Here is a 24,464-nt window from a genome sequence, read left to right as displayed (position 1 = left end):
ACTGACTATTATACATGGAGTATTATTAAATGCAGGAATATTTTAGATGATCAAAGGCTAAAAAATGAATCTGTTATATCTTCAGCCTGGTCTTATGATGAGCATCCATCTGTTGCTATTACTGTGTGCTCTCCACACTGACTCAAGTAAGAAACATTTCTGGTGGCAGCATCATATAAAATGAAAGCAATAGTGTGCACTCTGTGTAGCGTCATAAGGTGTTTAATATTTCCATTGCTCAAGAGAACATGACTGGGCTGGGAGTTTTCTCCTTTTCTATAGTAGCAATAGCAATCCCCATGGTGCTGAAGATATTTTCAATAAGTGGTGCTGGGGTTGATTTAAATACTTCAGTGATTCTCAATATCATTTCTTTCTTTGTATATTCCAGAAACATAAACAGCACTCTTTTATAGGAGCTACCACTATTAAATGTACAATCAAGTCTTATAACAGAAGACCTGGGTTTACACACCGAAACTACTGACTGCACTGAGCATGTCTGATACTTCCTGGACGTTTCGTTGGACTTGCAATTTATTTCCTGCAAAAAAATGAGGATCTGAATCTCACTGTGTTGCGTTCATTTTACACTGCAGAATCCCACTGCTTTTGGAAGAGATGGGCTGGACTGAAGCTGGTGCAAGGAAGTGCTGAGCATTCTGATTTTATATGCTCAAAAAATTCAGTTCCACATACAGCTATTTTATTTTATACCTGAGAGCCATTGGTGTTGCCTATGGATATAAAATATTCTTTGACCTAATTACTGATTTTAGAATCCAAATGAAGGAACTGAACTTCTCATGAGGAAGCACATTCCCTGCTTTTCATGATACTTTTATATTTATAAATAGATATATTAGAGACAACTGGAAAACTAAAACAGTTGGGATTTAAGAGAAAGACAGCTTAGCTATAGTAAGAACACATACTGTATATATGTTGATGGTTTTCAAATATATGACAAAATAATAGCTCAATTGATTAATATACACTCTCTGTGAAATCTCTCTCTTGCATATCCTTTCTTTTAATTAGTACTATTAAAGTGGTTATGGTAAGCATAAATTTAAGTACCTAAATGGAAAAAGAAATGCCTGGAAGTAAATTTGTTACAAGAAGCAAAGCCTTCCTGCTGTGTTTGCAGTGGTGGTGGTATTCACAGAGGCTAGGAAACATCCTTTAATGGCAACTGAGCAGATTTCAACTCCTAAATAGTTGGCTCCAAGGAGATGGGTAAAGAAGGAGAAACTGGATTTCAATCCTGGTTCTCTTATATCCTAAACACCCATACTACATTGAATTGCAGTGTGAGGGTTCAGAGGAGGCCTCAGGTTCAGAGGTTCAGGTCTTGACAGCGTAAACTGTAAGGATCATACAAGCCTCGCGTTTCGTAGTTTGTCATTCAGTGCTAAATTTCCTAGTCCACACAAGCATCAGTCTGTTGGAAACAATGTGCTTTGCTCTTACGCCTGCTTTGGATTTATAACACTATGCTAACTACAAGTCTACTCTTGGTAGTTGGTCTCAACACCAAAGTTAAAATTTATGTTCCTTCTGTACTGTGTTTCTTAAATGAGAAAAGAGAAAAATATCATTATTTTGTCTGTATGCAGTCTTCCTTTACTTCATTCAGCCTGATAGGGTGCAACAGCTAAAACATATTTACCTTTGAGATCACTATTTTACGGGTAAAATCAACAGAAGCAAAATCAACATAAAAAAACCTTTTCAATCATTTTGATCAATATTCCCTAGCTTTCATTTGGAAGGTAATACTTCTCTGTATCCATACACTTAATGCAGTCATTCTAACATCAACAACACTTATTCACATGCATCTTCTATTATAAAGTCCTCCTTTCTTAGAATTGAAAAGTAATTTTAATAAACAGGCAGGCTTTTCTCTTATCAAAACAAAAAGGACAATATCTTCCATTTAAAAATACAGCAAAAAAGCAGCCTCTTTTGGGGGGGGGAGGCGGAGGGAAAGAAAAAACTGTCATTGTGAGGATGAGATGAGATGTTATATGCCAAGTTTCAAATTGGAAGAGTACGTTTTTACTGTTGAGTAATAAACCTGTAAAAACGGGTTATAATGGAAATGCTGGCATAGGCTGCACTACTATAATACAACAGTGCATCACTAAATCACAAGTAATGGAAAAAAACCCCACCTACATGTTGAAGAGAGTGCTATAGAAAGTGTATGTCCTGTAACTACAACCTAAGGGGAAAATTCTTCCTGCCCTACTCTTGGGCAGAAAGGACTCTACATATGGCAGAAGTGCTGTATTTGTGCTACAGTGAGTGAGCGCCTTAGCAGAGGTAAAAAATCAGGGCTTGGAGGTTATGCTGATAGCACTGGTGGAAATACAACCAGACTTGGAGACGTACATTTGAATTATGAAGGATATCCTCAGCCATCGGATATTTACCTTACAACTCCTTCCGCTATCCTAAAAAATTAAACAATAGAAATGTGTGCCCATCACGTACAGCTGCAGACAATTCTGACAGGGAATATCTATGCCATCAACAGATTTGGGAAATGAGAGCTGTTCATTATGCAAGATGCCAAAGATTCACTGCCAACCCCCATTTAGGGTCTCCTACATGCCTAACATACAGGCAAGAAGGTGCCTTCAAATCTGCTAGAAGTACCTAATTCCACAGGAGTAAAATAGCACACACAAATGGCTAATAAGTCTGTATTCAAATGTATATTTTTTTGAATTTTAATATAAAGCTCTCATCGGGTGACAAAAAGGTCTATGGGAATTTTGTCATTAAACAAAACACAAGCAGGGCTGGGCTGATAAAAATAATAATAAAAAACCAGTGAAAGAAAAGCAGCTTAAAATAACTGGTTAAACATATGGAAAGAGGTATGAGATCTTTTCTACTGAGGTAAAATAGCATTTGCTAATGACTTATACACTCAGCTGTGACATGCCTCTGACTGTAAAACAAAGTTATGTCAGATGGGTTGACACTCACCCCGACTTCGCAGGGAACTATAATTCAGTAATGTGGGCTACTCTGACGAAGCTGCCCCCGTACCGCCAACAGCCTTGCACTCACTTAGCTTTTATATTCTGTAAAAATGAACATCTGCTTTTACAGAGAATCTTATCACTGTGGTAGCACAAGCAACAGATGATATTTAGAGATAATCATATTCATGCACCTCCTGATGAGCTCTTCAGTATCCTGTACGTTAGTCACACAAGCCTTGTTTTGGTCTTTGCAACCTTTAGCTTTTAATATTCGAACTAAAGCGTTGGACTTAGTCAAGGGCTGGTAGAGAAACCAACTGCATGTTCAGAAAAGAAAAAACTCTCATGATCAGAAGCAGAATGTTACTTATTTCTTTCCTAGAAAGAAAGGAGAATCAGGGCCAGCAGAGAAGCTAGTGGTTTTCTGAAAGGAGAAAGGAATATTGCTTATAGAGATATTTCTCCTCCAGACACAGGACTCTCTGGACCTCCACGTTTCCTTTCCTTCTAATCCCAATGGCTCCTAGATGAGTTCAATCGTATGTCCTTGCTCAGACACATCCTAACCTAGTCTTGTCTTGTCCTGCACCTAACAACCATCATAAGATCCTCCCAAACCTAGTAACTCTCTACTTCCCATCCCCCAAATCCCTCTACCTCCGTCCTTTGCAGACACTATAGCCCTGGATTTATTCCCAGAAATGCTATCTTGCGATTATGCATCCGGCTTCTACAAATCACAGCACTACATGGTTAATAAATGCATTAAACACTGCAGCAGTATCTCACCAGGAGTCAGTACACACATTATTTATGGCTTGTCATCCAGCAATATTTTTATATATCCACTACAGCATGCATATCTATGTTACTCACAGCAAGGAAAAGGTCTGACTGGGGACGGCTCCAAACAGAGGTGAGCTTTAATTTGGAGGGAGGGGAGGGAAGGAGAAGCATGTAAAGGGAACTGCATATGTTGGACCTGAATGCAAACAGGCACAGAGTGAGCATCTGAACTCAGAAACCAGTCCCTTTCTGTTAGCTACACACTTTGGGCCTTATGTGCTTTATGGAACGTATTGCTTAGACATTACAGTGAGAGACAACAGAAGTATCATTACAAAAGATATCTTACGTGGGTTGTTTTTTCAGCTAATTTTAGTGAGTGTGCCTTTGTCCTCTCCTGAGATGCCTGGTTAGTTACGCCCATATTAACAAGCCTTTCTAAAGAAGAGAGAAAAATCTCCCAGAATACATCCTTCAAATGACCACGCTTCTGAAGAGCTATAACAAATGAGGGTGCTCGTTCTTTTTGTTCTTCTCTTGTGTTGATTAGAGAGATTTACTATGCAACTAACCTGTTTTTCCAACAGCAGGACACAAACAGTAAGCAGAGAAATATACAGACTGTAAAAATGCAATCAGTTTAACTCTTCTGCGCTCACTAAGCGGTGGGTGCATCTATCACAATTGTCAATAGTATTTTCTTATTAGCACAGTAGTACTATGCCATGCTGGAGTATAAATTACTTTCAACAGGGAAGATAAGCAAAGCGCGGGTCAGAGACACAGGCCACTAAAATAAGGATCCAATTCAGCACAGAGTAATTTTGAAACCCATACCGTACAGCCAGGGTGCAAAGCTATTTAAGCTATAAAAACAGTAGCTTTGCACAATCCTGTAAAAAAGAAGTCAGATCTTTTTTTCTCCTTCTTTTTTTTTTTTCCCGCGTGCTGAATCAGCCCTCAAGATACAAGCTTGGGGCATGAAATTATCAGTCGTCATTCTGCATAAAAGCACTACAGTGCTGTCATCCCACTTTGTAGACTGAAGAAAGTATCTTTTAAAAACAAGCATTACCAAGACACTGCTGGCACTAGTCTCCAAAGCTATGTAGATAACACCCAGCACAGTAAGAATCAAATCACAAGTTTTTCAGCTGGGAGACATTAAATAAAGCAAACCAATTATCCCCTTGTGCCCAAATGGGCACTGGGGAAACACACACAGAGTTTTACAGGCTGCAGTGCAGTGCAACGACCAGTTTATCAGCCAGTCCCTTCAGAGCCCATCGCCTCCCAGCCCCAAGCTCCTGTCCCCCATAGCTTTGTACCTGTCCTAAAATCACACAGTTTGTCCCCGTTCTGCTACAGGGGTCTTGTCAGGCTTTCCCCCCACAGCTTTGCCCCAGCTGGGCAGGGCGGCAGACCCCGGGCAGTCCCGAGCACTGGAGGACACCCCGACTGCCTTCGGGCCCAGCCACCCTCTGGTTTGCCAGTTCAAGCATTCAGAAATCATGAGGCAAGCCCCATCCAAAGCCAGCAGACAGCTGCTCCGTGTAGTGACAGATCTACCCAGCTCACCTTCACAAAGCTCACCTTCGCAAAGCTCTGGCTTTCTTAAGGGAACACACACAGCATTTTAAAAGTCCCCTTATCCCTCAACATTAATAGATTCTTGCTGGTTTTGAGTACTTAAGCATCAGAAACAAGGGATAGAGGGCAAGCTCAAAGCAGTTTTCTGGTCAGAAAAGGGAAAAAGGGATGGTGGGTCTCCTGAGATCGTTTCCACGCATTCCTTCGGGAGGAAAGGGGGTTGAAAAGAAAAGGCGTCACCACAGGGCAGGCAAGAGGAATCCTCTGGGAAGAGGGGCTGGGACACATGTAGGTCCCTGTTTTGCTCAAGCCAGCTTTCCAGCTCTTCGGTCGCCAGCGAGGTAGCACTGCCCAGTCTCTTCTGCATAGTCTTCAGACATCACTTCAGAAATCTGAGAAACGGTCCTAAAATATTATAAAGTGTGATACAGATAGAGAAAAATCTCCTCCCTCCAACCTCTTCAATCTTAAAATTAAGAGAAATTTGATTGAATTTGATTGAGGGGTCAAGTGGCAGGGCTGGGAGTAATCCTCCCAAAATGAGCAGAAACAAGTGTGAAAAGAAGGAAGGGTGACCTGTGCAGCATTAATTGTTTCTGGACCATTCCCAGATCCTTATGTTAGTAAAGACAAGACTTAATTAAGCCCCATCTCTCACTGCACTTATATGGCTGGGACAATATGGCACAAAAACTGCCTAACAGCAATCTTAAAGGTTTTATAAAAAACAGATCCTATCAGAAACACCAAACTGATCAAACAGCTTACAAGGACCAGACACAGAGATCTTCAAATATTTATTTCAAGCAATTAGTCTCCCAGTGAGCACAGCACAAAATATGACACCCAGCCAAGACAACTGAACTGACTGACTTACCTTTCATGGCAGTACAGTAACTTGCTAACAATTTTGTTTTTGTGTTCAGTCATTCATTTATCTGAGTAAAATGAATTTCTATAGTCCTAGATTCTTGCTTCCTATTTTTAGGGGATATTATGCAATTCTCCTAATATGGTCTTTTTATGGGTTTGCCTCAAGCAAATATTTTTGCATTAAGAAGGGCAGAAGAGAAAACAGAATACCAAAAAGCATAGATGGAATAAGTTTTGTTACGTTAATATCTCAATGGCTTAGGCTGCCTAGGTTTTCGGGTTTTTTCCCTCTAGTTATAAAACTGAACAGCCATGTAATCGAAAGTCGAGATGTTTGGGATTTTATTATTAAAACCCATTTCCCTAGTGATTCACCACAGCTATCAACCCAGTGCCGTACATAGCAGTTACAGGTAGCATCTGCCTGTTGCGCACTGAGCAGCATCTAAAGAAAAGCAGCATGAACACAAAGCCATTACAATCCCAGGTAAAAGACATACTTAAGCTTTTAATTTTGAACAAAGGTAAGCCATTGGAGAACTACAGATCCCACAACACTTCCCCAGGCTGGAGTGTGTGCCCTTGCGTGTCCGAATACGCAAACAAAGTTGTTCTGTTTGGCAGCAGAAGTGCCTACCTCCCCTATTAGCCAGGGCTACGTGGTGCACTGGAGTGTGGTGTAAACACTCCTGAGCAGCTGTCAGCCGCGGCTACGAGGGGACTAAGAGCAGCTCAGCCAGAACAGCACAGGCCTGCATCGCACTAATGAGCCTTGAAAAGAGGCACCATACTTATGCAGATATGCACCATACACCATACAGAGCCTCCATACATACACCATACATACACCATACAGAGCCTCCACGCCGCACCTCACCAAGGGGTGCCTTGGCAGGCAGCTGCTGGCTGGGGGGCGGCTGCGGCGTGCTGCTCCGTGCTAGGCGGGCACGCGCTACGCCCGGGACGCGCGGGCGAGTTCTCCTGTGCACCGAGGTGACAGGGCGGTCTGTGGCTGGGACTCTCTGCTAAGAAAAACTTGGGAGCCTCCCAAGCCAAAAGCAGAGTCGCGGGGCGGGAGCTCGGGAGGGATGCTCACCGCATCGGTCGGCCTCGTGAGACACCCAGCTCTGAGCCGTCGGCGGGCGGAAGGGATTAGGAAAACAAGGTCACGCGTTGCCTCCGCGCTCAGGCAGCAGGACCAGGGGTGGTGTCCTCTGGTTCTGCAGCTGGAAGGAAAGATCAGGCAAGCTTGCTTGAACACCAGTCTGCACGAGGCCTTGAGCGCTGAGCATTACAGGAAGCTTCTGTTCATGCTATGCCAACCTTAAGCAACTGATATTATTGCTGGTTTCTTGAGCACTGCGTTCACTCATAAATTTTAAAAGGGAAGGGAAGGGAATGACCATGAACATCTGCTTGTGGTTAAGTGACTAAAAATGTTCAAGACTTTTCTCTTTATTAACGATGCGTGCATGCGCGTGTGTGTTGTGAGTACTGGCATGGTTACGCACAGAAAGAAAACACAGAAAGCCTTAAAAGGGTTTCAAAACACTTCAGATGTGAACAAGTGACTTAGCTGCAATTACAGGGAGGCAAAAGCAAAGGCTGCAGATACTAAAGTAACCTTGCACAGAAAGGTAGAAGAAACTAGCCACTTAGCTGAGCACCCATCTTACAGCTATGCCCTCCCCTCCTCAGTTGTGTTTACACGTTTCAAGGCCAGGTTATGAGTTTCCTCACATCCGCAGTTATGTGACTATGCCTGTACCCAGGTCCCATTAAATCATGACATCATTTAGAGACTGTTTTTTTTCTTTTAAAGTAATTCAATCTTGAACAGCTGTGATTTGGATTAATTGGTGAATTTTGCATTTTTGGCACAATCTGCTCTCCAGAAGTGCCACTGAAATAAAAATTTAAAGCTTTTTCTCCCTGTTCCTCTAATCCTGTAGCTGAATTCTGCAGGTGCACAAATGTGTCCTCAGAACTGGCAGGGCTGAAATTTTAGTGAAGTTGCTGCAGTACTTGCCTCAATATCCATGTTCCTTTCTAACACTGAAAATACCATGCAGAATAAAAATATCAGAAAGATTATTTTTAAATAATGCATTCGAATTTACCAAGGTGAGTCTATAACAAAACCAGGCTATGGCATACTGTGGTTTTGACAGGCAGCTGTTCGCCAGGAATTCAGCCAGAACCACACACGTAACATGAAAAATTTCGCTCAAATACTTAATGTTTTGGCAAAGATCAAAGTCACGGAACACAGGGTTTTTTCTAATGTGAAATGTAAGACAACTTCAACTTTAAGCACAGCTGCTAGCTGTGTCTATAATTATTTTTATTTTCATTAGAATATATGCCTTTATACTTCTGTAGAAAGGTATTCAGATTTACTGTTAGTATTCCTGATTAATACATTCTGATAGCATTTTAATTTCTAAAAGCGAATTAATATCATATGATTTTGATTGTTGGCATTTTGTTTTCTACGACAAGCATATGTTTCAACAGATTTAAGTCATGACTGAAAAAAAATAAACATCCAGTTGGTTCTGTCCACAGATCTCCATTAGCTTAGCTAGACCTTGGTTTGTCCTGTCAGCTTCCTAAACGTTACTAAAAGGCCCTTGCAGTATGGATCTTAAAACTCACTACTTGCGAGAGAATTTGATGTAGCATCCTACATTCATTCTGCCCCTGCTGAAGGGAGCAAAGGGGAGAAAAATCATCCCTTCTCAAAAATACTAGGAGTGAAATCCTAACACTAATTCTCTTTAATGGGCTATACTATAGTGGTCTATAATGGATGATATTATAGTGGCCTTCCTCTTATCCATTATTTACACATGAACGACGCTCTCACACACAACAGTTACACTGTAGTTAATGAAGCTATTCAAATAAGCAGAGAAACTCTCGTGTAAGAGGAGTCTGCAGAATCCTGACCTTATTAGAAAGGTGCCTTATTCTTTACTGCCCTGATCCCACTGCACCAAGAGGAATTCTTCCAGTGGCCAGGCAGCAGCAAATTGAAAATGAAAAGTAACTTCCTAATATCGTCTGCATATATGGCCTCAAATTTGAGCTCAGTAAGAAGTACTGAGAACATTTTTCCATCACTGAAACAATTTCTTAGACACAAAAAGTATTGTGAATGTAAGATGTTTAACAATTATAACCCTATTAGCACAAATCTGAGCCTATAATAACCAGATTATGCAAATAATTATCAGATTATGCAAAATTGCCTTCACAGGATATGATCCTGCTTTGTTTCATCACACAAATCATTCACAGGACAGAAGGCTTCCATTTATGTTTACATTTAATAAGCCAGAACATACAAATAGACAAATGCTAATAATGCAAGTAATGGAGCTCAACAGGATCACTTTGGGTATATTTTGTAAGGTTTCCATACTAAACTGGAAGAAGCTTTTGAAGATTTATTGTGAGTAGTTTTCCTGCTTTTTGAAGTATTATGTTGTGGCAGACTGGATAGTTCAGGGGATTATTAATGGGATATACAGCCTTATATTCCGAGGTAGCTAGTTTAATCTAGCTCAGGTCAATACTGACAACTATTCTGTAGTATTTTTGAAATGAGGAGGCGGTTCTGGAGCACTTCTTCTCTTAAGAGGACAGGTTCAATGCACAAAAGTGGCACTAATTTGCACCTCAGGCAGTGCACTTCATCAAAGAGACTGAGGAATTAATGGGATATAGGTTTATAACGTCGCAAAGCACTCAGGATGTTTCCCCATGCCCTTCATTTCCCTTTCTGTGGGATGAGCTGCTCTGTTAAAGAGGGAAAGTCCTCCTATATCCTCAGATTTTTCTAATTCCACTGCAAACCCTACAAGAAATATCTTGAAAGTGCCCTATGCTACCAAATTTTAACATACTTTAGTGGGACTCAAAAGAAAGATTAGAAGGTTTCACCCAGAAAAACATATTGAGAGTGCTATCTGAAGAGAATCTTGGTTGATGATGGTTGGCAGCAAATATTTCCCTGAATGCATAACAGCTTTATTAATAGTTCTGGACCGAGTTGAGGCAAGTAGAAAACAGCACCAAGTGAGGGGTGCTTTTTGTGATCTACCTACTCACGCATCTAATGCTCGCAAGCACCAGCTTTGTCTTACTAACAGTTTCAGTGTCAATACTTGTCATCAAGTTTTCAAAGAGCATTCCAAAGCATTCCAAAAAAATACATCTGGGTGTGTGTCGACTACAGCAACAATATGGCTTCTTGTGTTACTCCTACCTCCAGACCAGTGGGTGGCAAGTCAGAACTCAAACAGCATTACTAGAGGTGAGGGATGAGTATAATGCAGAATGTGTCTATTGTATATTAACATACGTATATTTTATATGCATGCTGCATATGCACACCAGCACTGATGCTGCACTGGTGTATTGAGCTGTCCCGGTGAGAAGTGAGTTTAATGGGTTGAAGAGGTGCCGTGTTCGGTGGCCAAGATGGCATTAGCCTCTCTAGTATTCGAGAGCAGCATGATTAAAAGGGATCTGGGATATCACTATGCTGCTCACACTCAGCGACCACTTGAACGGCACAGGACATCGCATTTCTGATTAAAAGGGATCTGGGATATCACTATGGTGCTCACACTCAGTGACCACTTGAGCAGCGTAGGACGTGATACAGACCCAGGGTGATCCGTTCAGCTTCCAAAGAGCAGAGCTCTCTCACTAAGGGCACTTACCAAAGACTTGTACTGCTACTAAATACAACATTGTATCTCAGCCATCAGCCTGAAGGTGAAAATCCTCTGCTTAATTAATGAGTCCTAAGTATCCTCATTAAGCTGTTCTCTGGGTATAGACTGGGTGTGTTTTTATCTAAACCTTTTCAGTTGTGCCTCTAACAATCCGAATTTCTCATCTGCAAATAACCATGACTGAATCCTTAGGAATAATCAGAAAATCTTAATTAAAAGCAATAGGGCTTAGGCCAACTCTTGATGAGAGCAGGATTCTGCAAAGAGTTGCAAGAATTTGTCAAACTAATTAAGTTAAAAATCAGTATGAAAAAAGGGATAATTTTTCCTTCTGAATTTGCGTTTGACTTCTGAAATTGTATACAGGCAGTTAGTTCCCTGCAGGAACAGATCCCTAAATTTGCCCTCAGAACCAGATAATTACACTGCATACGTGACTGAAGTGTGCAGAGTAGCATAATGACATAGAATTCATTATATAATGGTCTTGAAGAATTTAACTTGGATACATGCAACTTTTAATGCACCGCTTTTTCTAGAGGAGGGCAAGCTATTGCAAAAAACATACTAAACACTGTTGATCAGAACAGTTCTGACCAAACCACTTTTTTACATTTGTGCAGAGACATTTAGGAATGGATTTTCACAGATGCTTGTAACTGCTTTGCTTTCATCCATGCACACTTATATTATATGCCCACTTAGCCAACTCTCTGCACAAATTAGGTACTTAGGAGTGCAGGTAGTTATTTAGATCCTACCTGGTACACATCTTACCTGCCATGTACCTAACAAATTTGAATGCACACATTTAAAATCTAAGCATGAATTCAGTGCATCCAAATGTTTATGTGCATGTGGTAATGCATATCTAGCCTTGAATTAGAGGCAACTTGAGGCTTCTGAAAATGTCAATCTGGAAAAATAATGTAGTACCATGTAATGCAGTATTTAGTAAATTACTGCCCTGAATACCTAATTCTGTTTTAAGACGGACATGAGGGAGGATAATCCCATAATTCTTTAGGACACATGCTGGGTGAACCTATGAAAAAATATCCTGCATTATGCACAACAGTCAGTCTGTTTACTTGTGGCTCACAGAAAGAGCTAAGCACGCAGGAGGGTTTAAACTGAGGTGGCATTACTAGGCCAAGTCCACTGATTAGAACTACAATTTAGTGTGAAATTGTTAGGCTCTCCTCCAAAGTACAGAGTAGAATAAACATTTTGAACTCCTATTGATCTCAAAGGCAAGGAAGTGAAATGGGTGATAGCGTCTCATGTTCTGGAACTCAATAGCAAGTTGAAAAATGCTGTAGAGTAGATGGTTTGAGGGTAACGTAGAGATCTGTTATTCAGGTAAGACAGCTGAGTAGAAGTCATAGGGATAAAAAGTAAGTAGGAGATAAAGGGTGTGATTTATTTCCAGTATTTGATTACTAATGTACAGTGAAGACTATAAGTAAAATGAGCAGACAGGTTAAAAGCAGAACAAAACCATATTTATGTTCAGATGTTTTGTTATCATTAATTTTTTTTTTATTAAAAGTATATGTTAGCCAATTTGGTTAAAAGGCTGTGTTTCATTTTCTGTCATATTAACTTGGTTTGACTACTTGAAAAATTTAGGCATGCTATGGAAAATGTTCCAAATTTTAGCTCTGCAACAGCATACTATTTTTGCAGCTATGCTGCTTTGTCACCAGTGTATGATTTAGAATGATTACTTATTATTGTATTCTAATTTCCATTGGGCTTTTCTATATTTCATTTGCTGCTGGTTACAAGGAAGAAACTATTCCTAAAAATCTTCTTTATTATCACTGAAATGCTTTTGATCGTATCTGCCACATGATAACTGTGAGCCTGGGAAGTTATTTTTAAGAACATTAGTTTATGGGTTACACAGAAATATCAAAGAATGATGTGTATATACCTAAGGAGTAACTGATAATTACAACGTACGCTGAAGGATAATTGCAATGTACATAACTATGGAGTTATTCCATTTTTACAAGTGTAGAAACAAAAGCAGAATTTGATTAGGTCATGTGATTGCCTCTTTAGACTCAAATTAAATGACTTTATATGCATAAACATACTTCATGTACTTGGGTTTGCTGTTGGCAGAGGAAGGCAATGTATCCTCTTTAATCAAGGATAAGGAAGCAGAGTTGCCTCAGACTTTTTTTCCCCAACCAAAACACAGACCTGCTCCAATTTCTTATTGCACCCCAGTATGGCCACAACGCCTAGCCCCTTCCCCTTTCCCCACTGTAGCTCCCAAGGCAGCCAAGCCAGTGATGGCATGGTGGCTCCTCCTGTGCCGTACAGGCTCAGCATCCCTCCTGCTCAGTCTTGTGCCGTCATTTTTTTCCCCTGAATCTGCATTTAGCCATTACATCAGACACAGCGAATACAGAAAAACATATTCTGATAAATTTCATATCATAATAAGTCTATGAGGCAGCTGAGTGGCCAAAGATTACAGAGGGGATCTGCAAGAAGAAAGGACAAAAAAAAAAAAAAAAAAAAAAAAAAGAGGAGAGGACAGATAGCAAAAGGATCTAATAAAGACTAATAGTTACTGGAAGTGAGGTTTCAGAGATGGAGTAGATATGCCAGTAAATTGAGACTAATAGTCTAACAATTCACATCACATAAATAGGCAGAACTAGTCTTGGTTATCGTTTCTTGAAGGGGAGCTTTCCTCCATGATAAAATAGTGTATTTCTTGAATTTCTATTATTTCTGCTTTCCTCCATGATAAAATAGTGTATCTCTTGAATTTCTATTATCTCCAATACGGAGGGTTTCCAAGGGTACAGGACGGTGTTTAAAAAGGATCTTTGTGTTTAGATCTGCTGTCCGTGTATGAGTTTAAGGGAATTTAGCTCTCTAAAAGCAGTGTGATTTTCTTTGCTGGTACTACAGAGATGTTTAGACCTCCAGAGGAAAGGTTACAGTTCTGCGCCAGGGAAAGTAATGTTGCCATGAGACTGTAAGAGGATGAACAAAGCTGCCACATCCACTTCCACAATTGGCATGTTCTGCAAGATGCGTAAAAGGAGAGAATATGGTAAATGCCCTCAAGCCCATTTTCATCCAGTGGGTAACATCAGGTTATCCTTTCTATTTTTCTGACCACTGGAGTACTGAAATTCGTACACCTTCCTCAAATGCTTTAACTCTGTTATACTCTTCATAATGATTCAGCTAAAACCAGCAATAAGGCAATCTTGAAACTAGTTGAAACTGCTAAGAAATAGACAACTCAACATGTGCACAAGGCTCCTGAGGCCTGTGGAGATCTCTATTGCTTGATAACTGCTCAGGACCTACCACAACAGGGCAGTGGCTTCTGCATACTACCCAATTCTTATCTTCTTTCAAATTATTTTGGACTAAAAACAAATTAGACAGAGCTGTCAGCATAAGACAGTGAACTTTAATTGACACTTTGCTGTAGCAGTAGACAAAATACGATCAAGCACTTGTCCCAGACAACAGCATAGGTTTGGTGTGCTCTAGGAAATAGCTAATCTATGCAAACAACCTGTTGATCATTAAGAAGTGCAAAAGTGTCCAGAAGTGTCTGCAACAAGCAGATTGCAAGAGCCAACAAGGGTGACAACAAATCAGAATTATAGCGCAATTTGAATGCAGTAGTCATCTGTGAGCTCTTCTCTACCCGCTCATATACCCAAGGACTCACAAAAATACTGGGGAACAAAGATTTTGGGAAGACTCTGGGCAGCCCCACAATCCTACTCCAGGATCTGGGACCATCCCTCCAACCTCTGAGGATTTCAGAGAGTAGGAAAAGAGACGAGGGAAACCTCATGACCTTGCACCAGGACTGTGCACAACGCATCAGGGTCCCTCTCCGGAGTGAGCCTCCTGCCCCACAGAATGATGAGGTTGTGCAACAAATTGCTACGCTGCTCCCCTGACTTCTCACACCCCCTGCACTATCAACCCACGAGACGGAGAAGGCATGTAATTCATAAAACTGCATGCATCTGTGATTAAAGTGCTTTGCTATCCAAAATTATTTAGCCTCCACACTGTCATTTGTCTTAAAGTACACTACAAAACAAAACCATCGATACTTGCTTCAATAACCGTATTTAAAAATACATTTCAATTACAAAAGTCTTGTGAAATCCTTTTGCTTGACTGGCAAATAACAATTCTTTGCCAAAATGGCAGAATTGATAAAGAAAGATTTTATTTGTTAAATTTTGATCAATCTTGGCAACTGCCAAGCTATTTTCATACTTTGGAAAGAAACATCTCTGTATTGACAACTGTATCAATTATATGAGATAGTACCAGTCTTTTAGTTTGGTTTTCCTCATGTATCTCTGTGAATATACTTTTTGAGGATAACATAGTGCATTAACATAGTTTGTAATAGTAAAATATTTATTATTTCTAGAGCACTCAAATACACTGTGTGGTTTTCAGAATAAATAAAAGCTATGAGGTAATGTCATAGCTTCACTGAAGTTAACTGTAATTCATTGGGTTTTTAAGATCAGGAGTACCTTTTCATTACGAGCCTGTGGAATAGCTAGTATGATGGGATTCTGGTCTATAAGTAAGACTCCTGCAAGCTATTCCAGTTAAAATGAAAACATGCTAATGAATTCAAGGATTCTGTTCCTGTTCTCTGTTCCATTAGAAATCTGGTGGCACGATTGCTTTTGCCTGCACTTGCTTTGCAACAGGGTCAGCCTGCTGGCATAACCAGAGTTACTTTCACTTGCACAAGTGTAAATGGAATGAGAGTCATGGCTAAAACCTAGTATTTGCTAGCAGCAAACAATATGTCTTAAACAAAGCACTTTGTCAAGTCCCATAAATGCACAATATATTATGAACTATACTTCCAAAGACAGTGTGATTAAACATCTACCATCGCAATGCAATGTCCTAGAATTTTTATAAGTAGTAGTTATACCTTAAAATTAAATTATAATACTCCATTTTATGGCTGGTTTTTGCAGGCTATAGTGATCTATCTGTTTTAAAAGGGAAATACATGATGGACTAGATATTTGATTGAGAACTAAAGTTGGCTGACATTAGGAATACCTTTAATATGATGAAGAACCACATAAAGTAATAACATGGGCTATGAATAGCTTGATTTGGCTTATCTGATGTGATCCAATTTTCTGATTCTGGTTTATTCTAGCACTTCGTATTTTTGTGGGTATTCCTATAAGAGGATACTGATGTGAAACATAGAAACAACTGTGGCTTAGGGGAACACTGCAAATGCTACATCTGCTTTTAGTAGCAATAATTTGCAAAATTCTTTCTGAGGATAAGAAATATAATCTATGCATAGACATTTCAACTTTCTGTAAAGGTGTGTAGTACATTTTAATAAAGTTGTATTTTTGTAAGTCATTAAACTGGTTTTTAGTAACCTCATACTCATTTTCAGTTGAACAATTATTAAACTATAAAACAAAATTGCATGATTCCTAAAACTGTAGTCTCGAGTTTTACAGTCTGCTATAAAGCGCTGTATTATTATAATACACTAAAGATGCTCAGAGTATTAAAACTTTTTTTTAAAATGAACTAAAATATGTTATCATTGATGAAATAATTCTAAAGTATTGGACTCTCCAGCAGTATACATGCACAATATTTTGGTATAATGAAAAGCACGCTAATCAAAAAAACATAATTTAAACTGTAATTCTAATACGCAAAATAAACCATTTTGCTGTCTTTCAGTAACAGAAGTTTATTACACCTGACTTCCAACATTAAAAATGTTTCGTCAGAGTATTGATCATAAAATATAAGGTCCAGTCTTACAGAGAGCTCTACACGCCAAAGGGACTGAATGTTAACCAGTGTACATCTGTGTAGCTCTGATGATAACAACAGAAATGTGCTTCCTTGCGCTGTCGGAGAGTCTTAGCCTGTATTTTACTCCACAAATCGCGACTGATCTTGCAAGGGGGCCCGATGTTCAACTAAGAAGTTCAACCAAGGCTGGTAAATGAGAACAATTTTCTCCTGACTACTGATGGCTGATGTCTCATAGCAACGCTGACACTAGTATCATACATCTGAGCCTATAGGTTATGATACTTGGCTACATCCTCAAACTGTTCCTCTGATGTTCAAAGGAGAGGCAAAAAACTCCCTGTACTTAGAGATTAATCAGCTGTATTAATCAGATCTTTAACTTCAGCAGGATTTCAACAAGCTTGAAAATGATCTACCTTGTGTGGTCCTGAAATTCTTTGGCAAAGATGGTGAAGAACCCAAGTGCAGCTTTGCTCTGCATGGGAGCAGTCTACATGGTCATACCATTAGTACATAGGTATGTATATGTTCACTGCAAAGCCGCCTTTTGCCACTGAGGTCCACCGTTCGCATAGTAATGCAGGTGGACTGCCGATCGCCTTCCCGTCTATGAACGCTGAGACTGCCATACAGACTGGAAACCTAAACCTGTCCCTCGCTCATGGTGACCCGACCTTCTCTGGTTCTGTCTGAAAGGTGCAAGAGCTGTGTAGTAAATTAATACAGTCTCAGGGAATTTTATACTTCCACATTTTTTGAGGACCCACTCCAGCATGGTGCCGAAGCAAACAAGGATTAACCTCACTGAAATCAATGTCAATGAAATCAATGGACACAGCAGTCTCTGTTTTGGTAAAACACAGAATTTTGTTCAGTGGTCCCCAAATTAGGAGTATAAGATTAAAGATGAAACTTTAAATTATCCCTGGCTGTCAGATTTTGATCTGAACATGCAAAGCACACGACTTCTTTAGGTACAACAGAATTGCTACTGAAGCAAATTAAAGATGTTGCTTTTTCAGAAGAAAAGCTGCCAATAGGTGTTCTCTAAATCACTTGTACCAGCAGGCTGACCCCATTATGTCAGCTAATCCTGGAAATACAGGAGGTAAATTTAAATCTTTTCATTCGAAACATTTAGTCAATATTCTTTTTTCTTTTTTTTTTTTTTTTATTTTGTTCTGGCACAGCATTGGGAGTTTTATATTCCTGTTCATCTTTTGCTCCACACTATAACTTTCTGCATAGTTGCAATGCCTGGAGGAAGAGGTCCAAGTACAACTTCTCCCGAGGGACAGAGCAGGCAGGGCATTTGAAAGGACAATGCTTGTTTTTCACAAAATGAAAAAGAAAGAGAAAGATCACAGGCTGTGTAAAGGGACGGGGAAAAGAGGGTGCCAGGCATATGGATGAGCTAACACTGGTGCACAGGGGATAAATCAAGTTCCCTTTGTCTCTATTCCAGCGTACCATCTCAGCCGTTGTACTATCCCTTCATCAACAACCCACCTACATGCTGCCCATGTTTCCTGCTTATGTTCACCCACCACCCAATTACCAGGCCATGAAGCTCCACACCTGCTGTGTCTTGATCCTCGGAACACTACACTGAAGCTTTTAATCCTCTCCAAACACCTACACAATGCTTTATGATAATAATATTTAGCACACCGGAAGCTACATTAAATAATTATAGACAGTACTTCAAACACCAGATTAGCAGATTCTTACACAGTGCTGGAGATCTACAACAGATAGACCTACAAGGGCAAAACACAGTCATTTTCAGTCTGTGAGTCATATTTAAGTCCTAGTCTCCTCAGAGAACTGTGATGCCTGTCTCCTGTTCTTGTCCTAAGACTTGCCATAATAGATATGTTTTAAAGTCCCAAGTTTATGTGGAATTATGTGAATTTGTGGAAGAACAGCTTGCAATATGACCCATATCTGTTCTAAACACTCACTAATAAACACTTATTACCCCCATGGTCCAGGAGGAAGCAGTTAACGACCTGTTACGGTGCCTGGACATTCACAGATCTATGGGGCTGGATGGGATCCACCTGAGAGTACTAAGGGAGCTGGCGGAGGAGCTTGCCAAGCCGCTCTCCATCATTTGTCAGCAGTCCTGGTTAACAGGAGAGGTCTCAGATGACTGGAGGCTTGCCAATGTGAGGCCCATCTACAAGAAGGGCCAGAAGGACAGTCCGGGGAACTACAGGCCTGTCAGCCTGACCTCAGTACCGGGGAAAATTGTGGAGCAGTTCATCTTGAGTGCGCTCAACAGACATATGCAGACCAACCAGGGGATCGGGCCCAGCCAGCATGGGTTCATGAAAGGCAGGTCCTGCTTGACCAACCTGATCTCCTTCTACGACCACGTGACCCACCTAATGGATGAGGGAAAGTCTGTAGATGTTATCTACCTGGACTTTAGTAAAGCCTTTGACACGGTCTCCCACAGCATTCTCCTAGAGAAGCTGGCAGCTCATGGCTTAGGCGGGTGTACCCTTTGCTGGGTAAAAACCTGGCTGGATGGCCGAGCCCAGAGAGTTGTGGTGAATGGAGTTAAATCCAGTTGGCGGCCGGTCACAAGTGGTGTTCCCAGGGCTCAGTTTTGGGGCCAGTTCTGTTTAATATCTTTATCAATGATCTGGATGAGGGGATTGAGTGCACCCTCAGTAAGTTTGCAGATGACACCAAGTTGTGTGGGAGTGTTGATCTGCTTGAGGGTAGGAAGGCTCTGCAGAGGGACCTGGACAGGCTGGATCGATGGGCCGAGGTCAATTGTACGAGGTTTAACAAGGCCAAATGCCGGGTCCTGCACTTGGGCCACAACAACCCCATGCAACGCTACAGGCTTGGGGAAGAGTGGCTGGAAAGCTGCCTGGCAGAGAAGGACCTGGGGGTGTTGGTTGACAGCCGACTGAATGTGAGCCAGCAGTGTGCCCAGGTGGCCAAGAAAGCCAATGGCATCCTGGCTTGTATCAGAAATAGTGTGGCCAGCAGGCTAGGGAAGTGATCGTGCCCCCGTACTCGGCACTGGTGAGGCCACACCTCGAATGCTGTGTTCAGTTTTGGGCCCCTCACTACAAGAGAGACATTGAGGGGCTGGAGCGTGTCCAGAGAAGGGCAACAAAGCTGATGAAGGGTCTGGACGTCTTACGAGGAGTGGCTTAGGGAGCTGGGACTGTTTAGCCTGGAGAAGCAGAGGCTGAGGGGAGACCTTATCACTCTCTACAGCTACCTGAAAGGAGATTGTAGAGAGGTGGGGGTCGGTCTCTTCTCCCAAGCAATAGGGTGAGAGTAAATGGCCTTAAGTTGCGTCAGGAGAGGCTTAGATTGGATTTTAGGAAAAAATTCTTTACTGAAAGGGTGGTCAAGCATTGGAACAGGCTGCCCAGAGGAGTCACCATTCCTGGAGCAGTTCAAAAAATGTGTAGACGTGGCACTTCAGGACATGGTTTAGTAGGCATGGAGGTGTTGGAGTGACTGTTGGACTAGATGATCTTAGACATCTTTTCCAACCTTAATGATTCTATGGTTCTATGATTCTAATCTTACATGCAAATAGAAAGATTCAATATATTTAAGTATCTAGATTTCTCTTTTCCTCCTTGTTCCCCACAAAATGTTTGAGCTTTTTAATTCCTATCTCATAATTTTTTAATTTTGCTGGGGATAGTACAAAGACATTCACATACTGGACTCAACTGAAAAGTACTTGCCTTCAGTCTGAAAAGCCATGTATCTCAATTACACATGTCCACTACTCACACCTCTTCAAAAGCACAAAAACCTTAAATTCCCTCTGAATGCTGAACTGAGGTTAACTAGAGCAAGACATTTATAACAAATGTGGGAAAAAAAAGTATAGAACTAGCTAGGGAGTTGATAGATTTCGATGCATAGATTTAGACTTAAACATCCTTAACCATCTTGACTTCTATCATTTTTGTCTTGTGCAAAATATCCTCTAAAATATTCTAGCAAATCCAGTATGAAAGCCTTAGTTTTTTATTTATCTCTGCTGATGACATAGTAAAAATTAGTCTAATCTAGTCTAATCTATCACTTGAAGTTTATTTCATTATCATCTTTCAGTTCCATGCATCTCTCCTAAATGCAGAAGCAGCATTTTTCTTGAAGAATACACGGTGTGAGTACACATCCAAACTCATTCTTTTGTCTTTTGCAAATAATCCAACATGACGGTTCAAGCAGTAGTGGTAGAACATGAGACTGAAAGACCGTAACCATTTTTTGACTGGCTTACTGAACACAAGTTACAATTGAGAATGAAGGATAAACAAATATGTCAGTTAAATAGAAAACATTAGAATGAAGCTATCAGAAAAAACGATAGGGATGGCAATTACTTAATAAAATATGCCTGTATAAGGAGCACACTGTTGGCATTCATCTTCCTTTTTGTTCACAATATTTTATAAAGTATTTTTATGTGGTGCCGAGGATCCTTTGCAAGATGTCAAGCACCTCAAAAATACTTGAATTCAGCATTTTATATAAAACTAACCACTATTTACTCTCTGTGTTTAGCAAATGTCGTTAGAAGCCAGGTTTATAAAAGAGTTTATAGGATGCTTGATGAAGTTAAGCACTTCTTAGCAAAGACGGAGAGCTGATTTAATTTAGGGATAGAAAAAAGAGTATATTACATAAATCCATGCATATGTAAATATAAAATAAGCATAAACATTTAAAAATTCAAAATTAATAAAAAGTGAACCTAAAATAAGCATATATCGGAAATCAACATTTTTCTATGTCAATTTGAAATAAGAAAATACCCCCATAATGGGAGCACTGTAAATTCTTGTAGCAATGGTAAGTTGAAATGAAGGACAATTTCTGAACAGCATCACTGAAACAAAAATTATTTATAAGCCCAAACCTTCAACAGCTATTTGAAATAAATATGAGTACAAGTAAACAAAGAGTATCTCATATTTTCTTTAAGCATTCACAACCCTTCTGATTCCCAGGTTTGCATGTGTGCAGAACATGGCACAGCGACAAAACCATTAGTGTATTCCCGCTTTTCTGAACAAGTTCAGAACAATTCTGAACGAGTCAGAAAAAAATGTATCAAAAACTGCTCAGCCAGTGACAGTCTTGGCAGATTGGGTTAGTGCCCTGTATTTTACAACCCCAGGAGGTTAGTATTTGTTCATTTCTATGGCGATTTATACTAATCAATCACTTCCTGCTCTTTCTTCCCTTACTGTATTTATTTCTATGGCAATTTATACTAATCAATCACTTCCTGATCTTTCTTCCTTCACTGTATTTTTAAACCCACTAACTAGGATATGCAGCCCTGTAGCATCTCAATGATCATTTCCTTATCCCCTATCTGCCACTGTCTTTTTGTGCTGAGACTAATGCTTTTAATTCTGCTTTTCACAGCGTTTAGGCTATATTGCCTTTTTGAAACCTTTCAGCTCAACTGCTAAGTGTATAACAAAGCCCTTCAGATTGCTTTTGGTCGCACTAGTTCATGTTTTGAAAATACTACAAAGGCATATTTTTCATGGGAGGAGAGCCTTGGAATGAATACCCTTCTCCAAGTGCGTTATGAATGCCTCCAGTTCTTTTGTAAAATTTCCATTGAGGTTTAAGTCTCACATGCAAAGTGGCACCATACTGTCCAACAAACACAGGTTTCTTTTTAAAAAAGTGTGGGCTTGTTTTGGCTCTATTCGTAAGTTATTTTTTGAAAAATGCGTTAAAATGTAAGAGCTTTGTTCTTCACATTTCAGTTCTGACACAAGGAAGTAGCGAGCACCAGAATGTTGTATTTCACAAGAATAAAACTGCTTGATCCCCATAACTTCAGTGACCTTTTAGTGCAGACTTACCTATAGTTTCTACAAAACAGCAGAGATCATTTATTTAAAGGAAGCTGTTTTCCCTACAGACCTTTATTTCTTGTGTCAAGTTTATCAGAGGTGGACTTGAAGTCATAACATAGCTTTAAACCACTCCTGATAAACTCACGTGGGATGTGACATCAAAATGCCGGAGTAACAGGAGTAAGGACAGGGAAGAATTTAATTTATTTTCAAAACACTGGAACATCTATTCAGTTTGAGAAACATTTGCAAATCAAACTGAATCCAATGGGATTTGTGATCGCTTGCCATTTCTTCAGCTCATTATTTATCATGTGTACTTTGGTAGCATCTGGAGGCCTTACTCTATAGGGGACTGCACAAACACTGAAGGAAAATGTGATCTCTCCCATAAAACAGCTTTTTAATATAACATGAAGTGAATTAATAATATCCCATCAAGATCTTGCTTTAAATGCAAGATATTCCAAGTTCCAGGTTTAAAAGGTTACGTTTCTTTTTAGTATATTCTATTTGGTCAAATGACTACTGCATATAGAAATATATGCCTACAACTATCTCCTTCTCATCAGTAACTTACAAAGCTTAACTAACAATGAATGCACAGATATGAAAAATAGAATTAAAACAGAAGGACCTAAACTGAACACCATCTAACGTTAACCCCATATACTTTTGACTCTGTAATGCCTCTGCAAAATGTGCAAAATTCATATGCAATTTGCCAATGCAAAATAAATGGAGAAACTAAAAAAGGATGAAGATGAGAGAGTGGTGCAGGAAAAATCATGAAGCAAAATACATTTCTGAGGGATAGGAACTGTCCATTTTAGTGAACATGGAAACTTTGATACAGTTTAATATGAAGAATACAAAATCAATTTTTTATAAGTGAGTGAAATGTGAATGCTAGAAGTGTGGGAGAGTTTGGGAATCCAGAAAAAAAGTATCTTAATACCAGAGGAGACCTTAAAACTTGGACACTTTCATTTGTGTCACATAGCAATTTTCCTTCTGTAAAGACAAAACCAAACAGGCCAAGCTGATCTATCCCTGACCTAATTTTGCATTTAAACCACCAGAAATTTTTATAACCCAAGATTCTAATCTGGCCTAAGGATGTTTTCAGTTTACATTTCCTGTTACTTCTTTCCTGCCTTGATTTTGCAGTTGTCCCCTGCCCAAGTTCTTCAAACTTTCTAAGAGCTGCATATACTGCCTTCAGCAAGTGATGAGCCCCTTCAAATCCAGAATCAATGACACGCCCTGGATTGCCTAATTGAAGTGGCAAACCAGCCATTGGCCAAAATCTCTTCTACAGCCATTGGCCAAAATCACATCATAACCTTGACCCCAGTTCAGGAAAGCACCCGGTTCAAAATAGCTTCTATCTTTGTCCAGCTTCTTCACCATGAACTTTGTAGCACCACATATTCTCTAACATCCAGACCTACTCAGCCAAAAAAACTCTTAAGTTTACTGCCAATAACATAAGAAAGAAGGCAGCAGGACCTGCTAGCTGACATTAAGAGTTCCCTCTGAATTTGGATTACTCAGGGGATTAATTCAATCTGACATCTCCTGGCAGGGTTTGGAGAGTGCCACATTCATATCCAAATCTGTGATAACAAATTAAATACTATGCCCTGCTTCTGAGTCAGAGAAGCAATAAAGTCCACTTTGAAATATACATTTTTCTGGTTTAAAATAAGAGCGTCTGATATTTTACAATATATCCGGCTTGTGAC

The 24,464-nt window shown here is 40.0% G+C and overlaps 1 protein-coding gene across 1 annotated transcript in view; it reads right to left on the bottom strand.

The window, feature by feature from the left end:
* The window catches only part of GFRA1 (GDNF family receptor alpha 1), a 150,817-nt gene that overhangs the window by 3,639 nt on the left and 122,714 nt on the right, over nucleotides 1–24,464 (bottom strand). The gene's annotated exons all lie outside the window — the stretch shown is intronic.

Source organism: Mycteria americana, chromosome 6, assembly GCF_035582795.1.
Source record: "Mycteria americana isolate JAX WOST 10 ecotype Jacksonville Zoo and Gardens chromosome 6, USCA_MyAme_1.0, whole genome shotgun sequence".
NCBI lineage: Eukaryota > Metazoa > Chordata > Aves > Ciconiiformes > Ciconiidae > Mycteria > Mycteria americana.
Note: the sequence above shows the minus strand (reverse complement) of the source record. Positions and strands in the feature narration are given on the sequence as shown.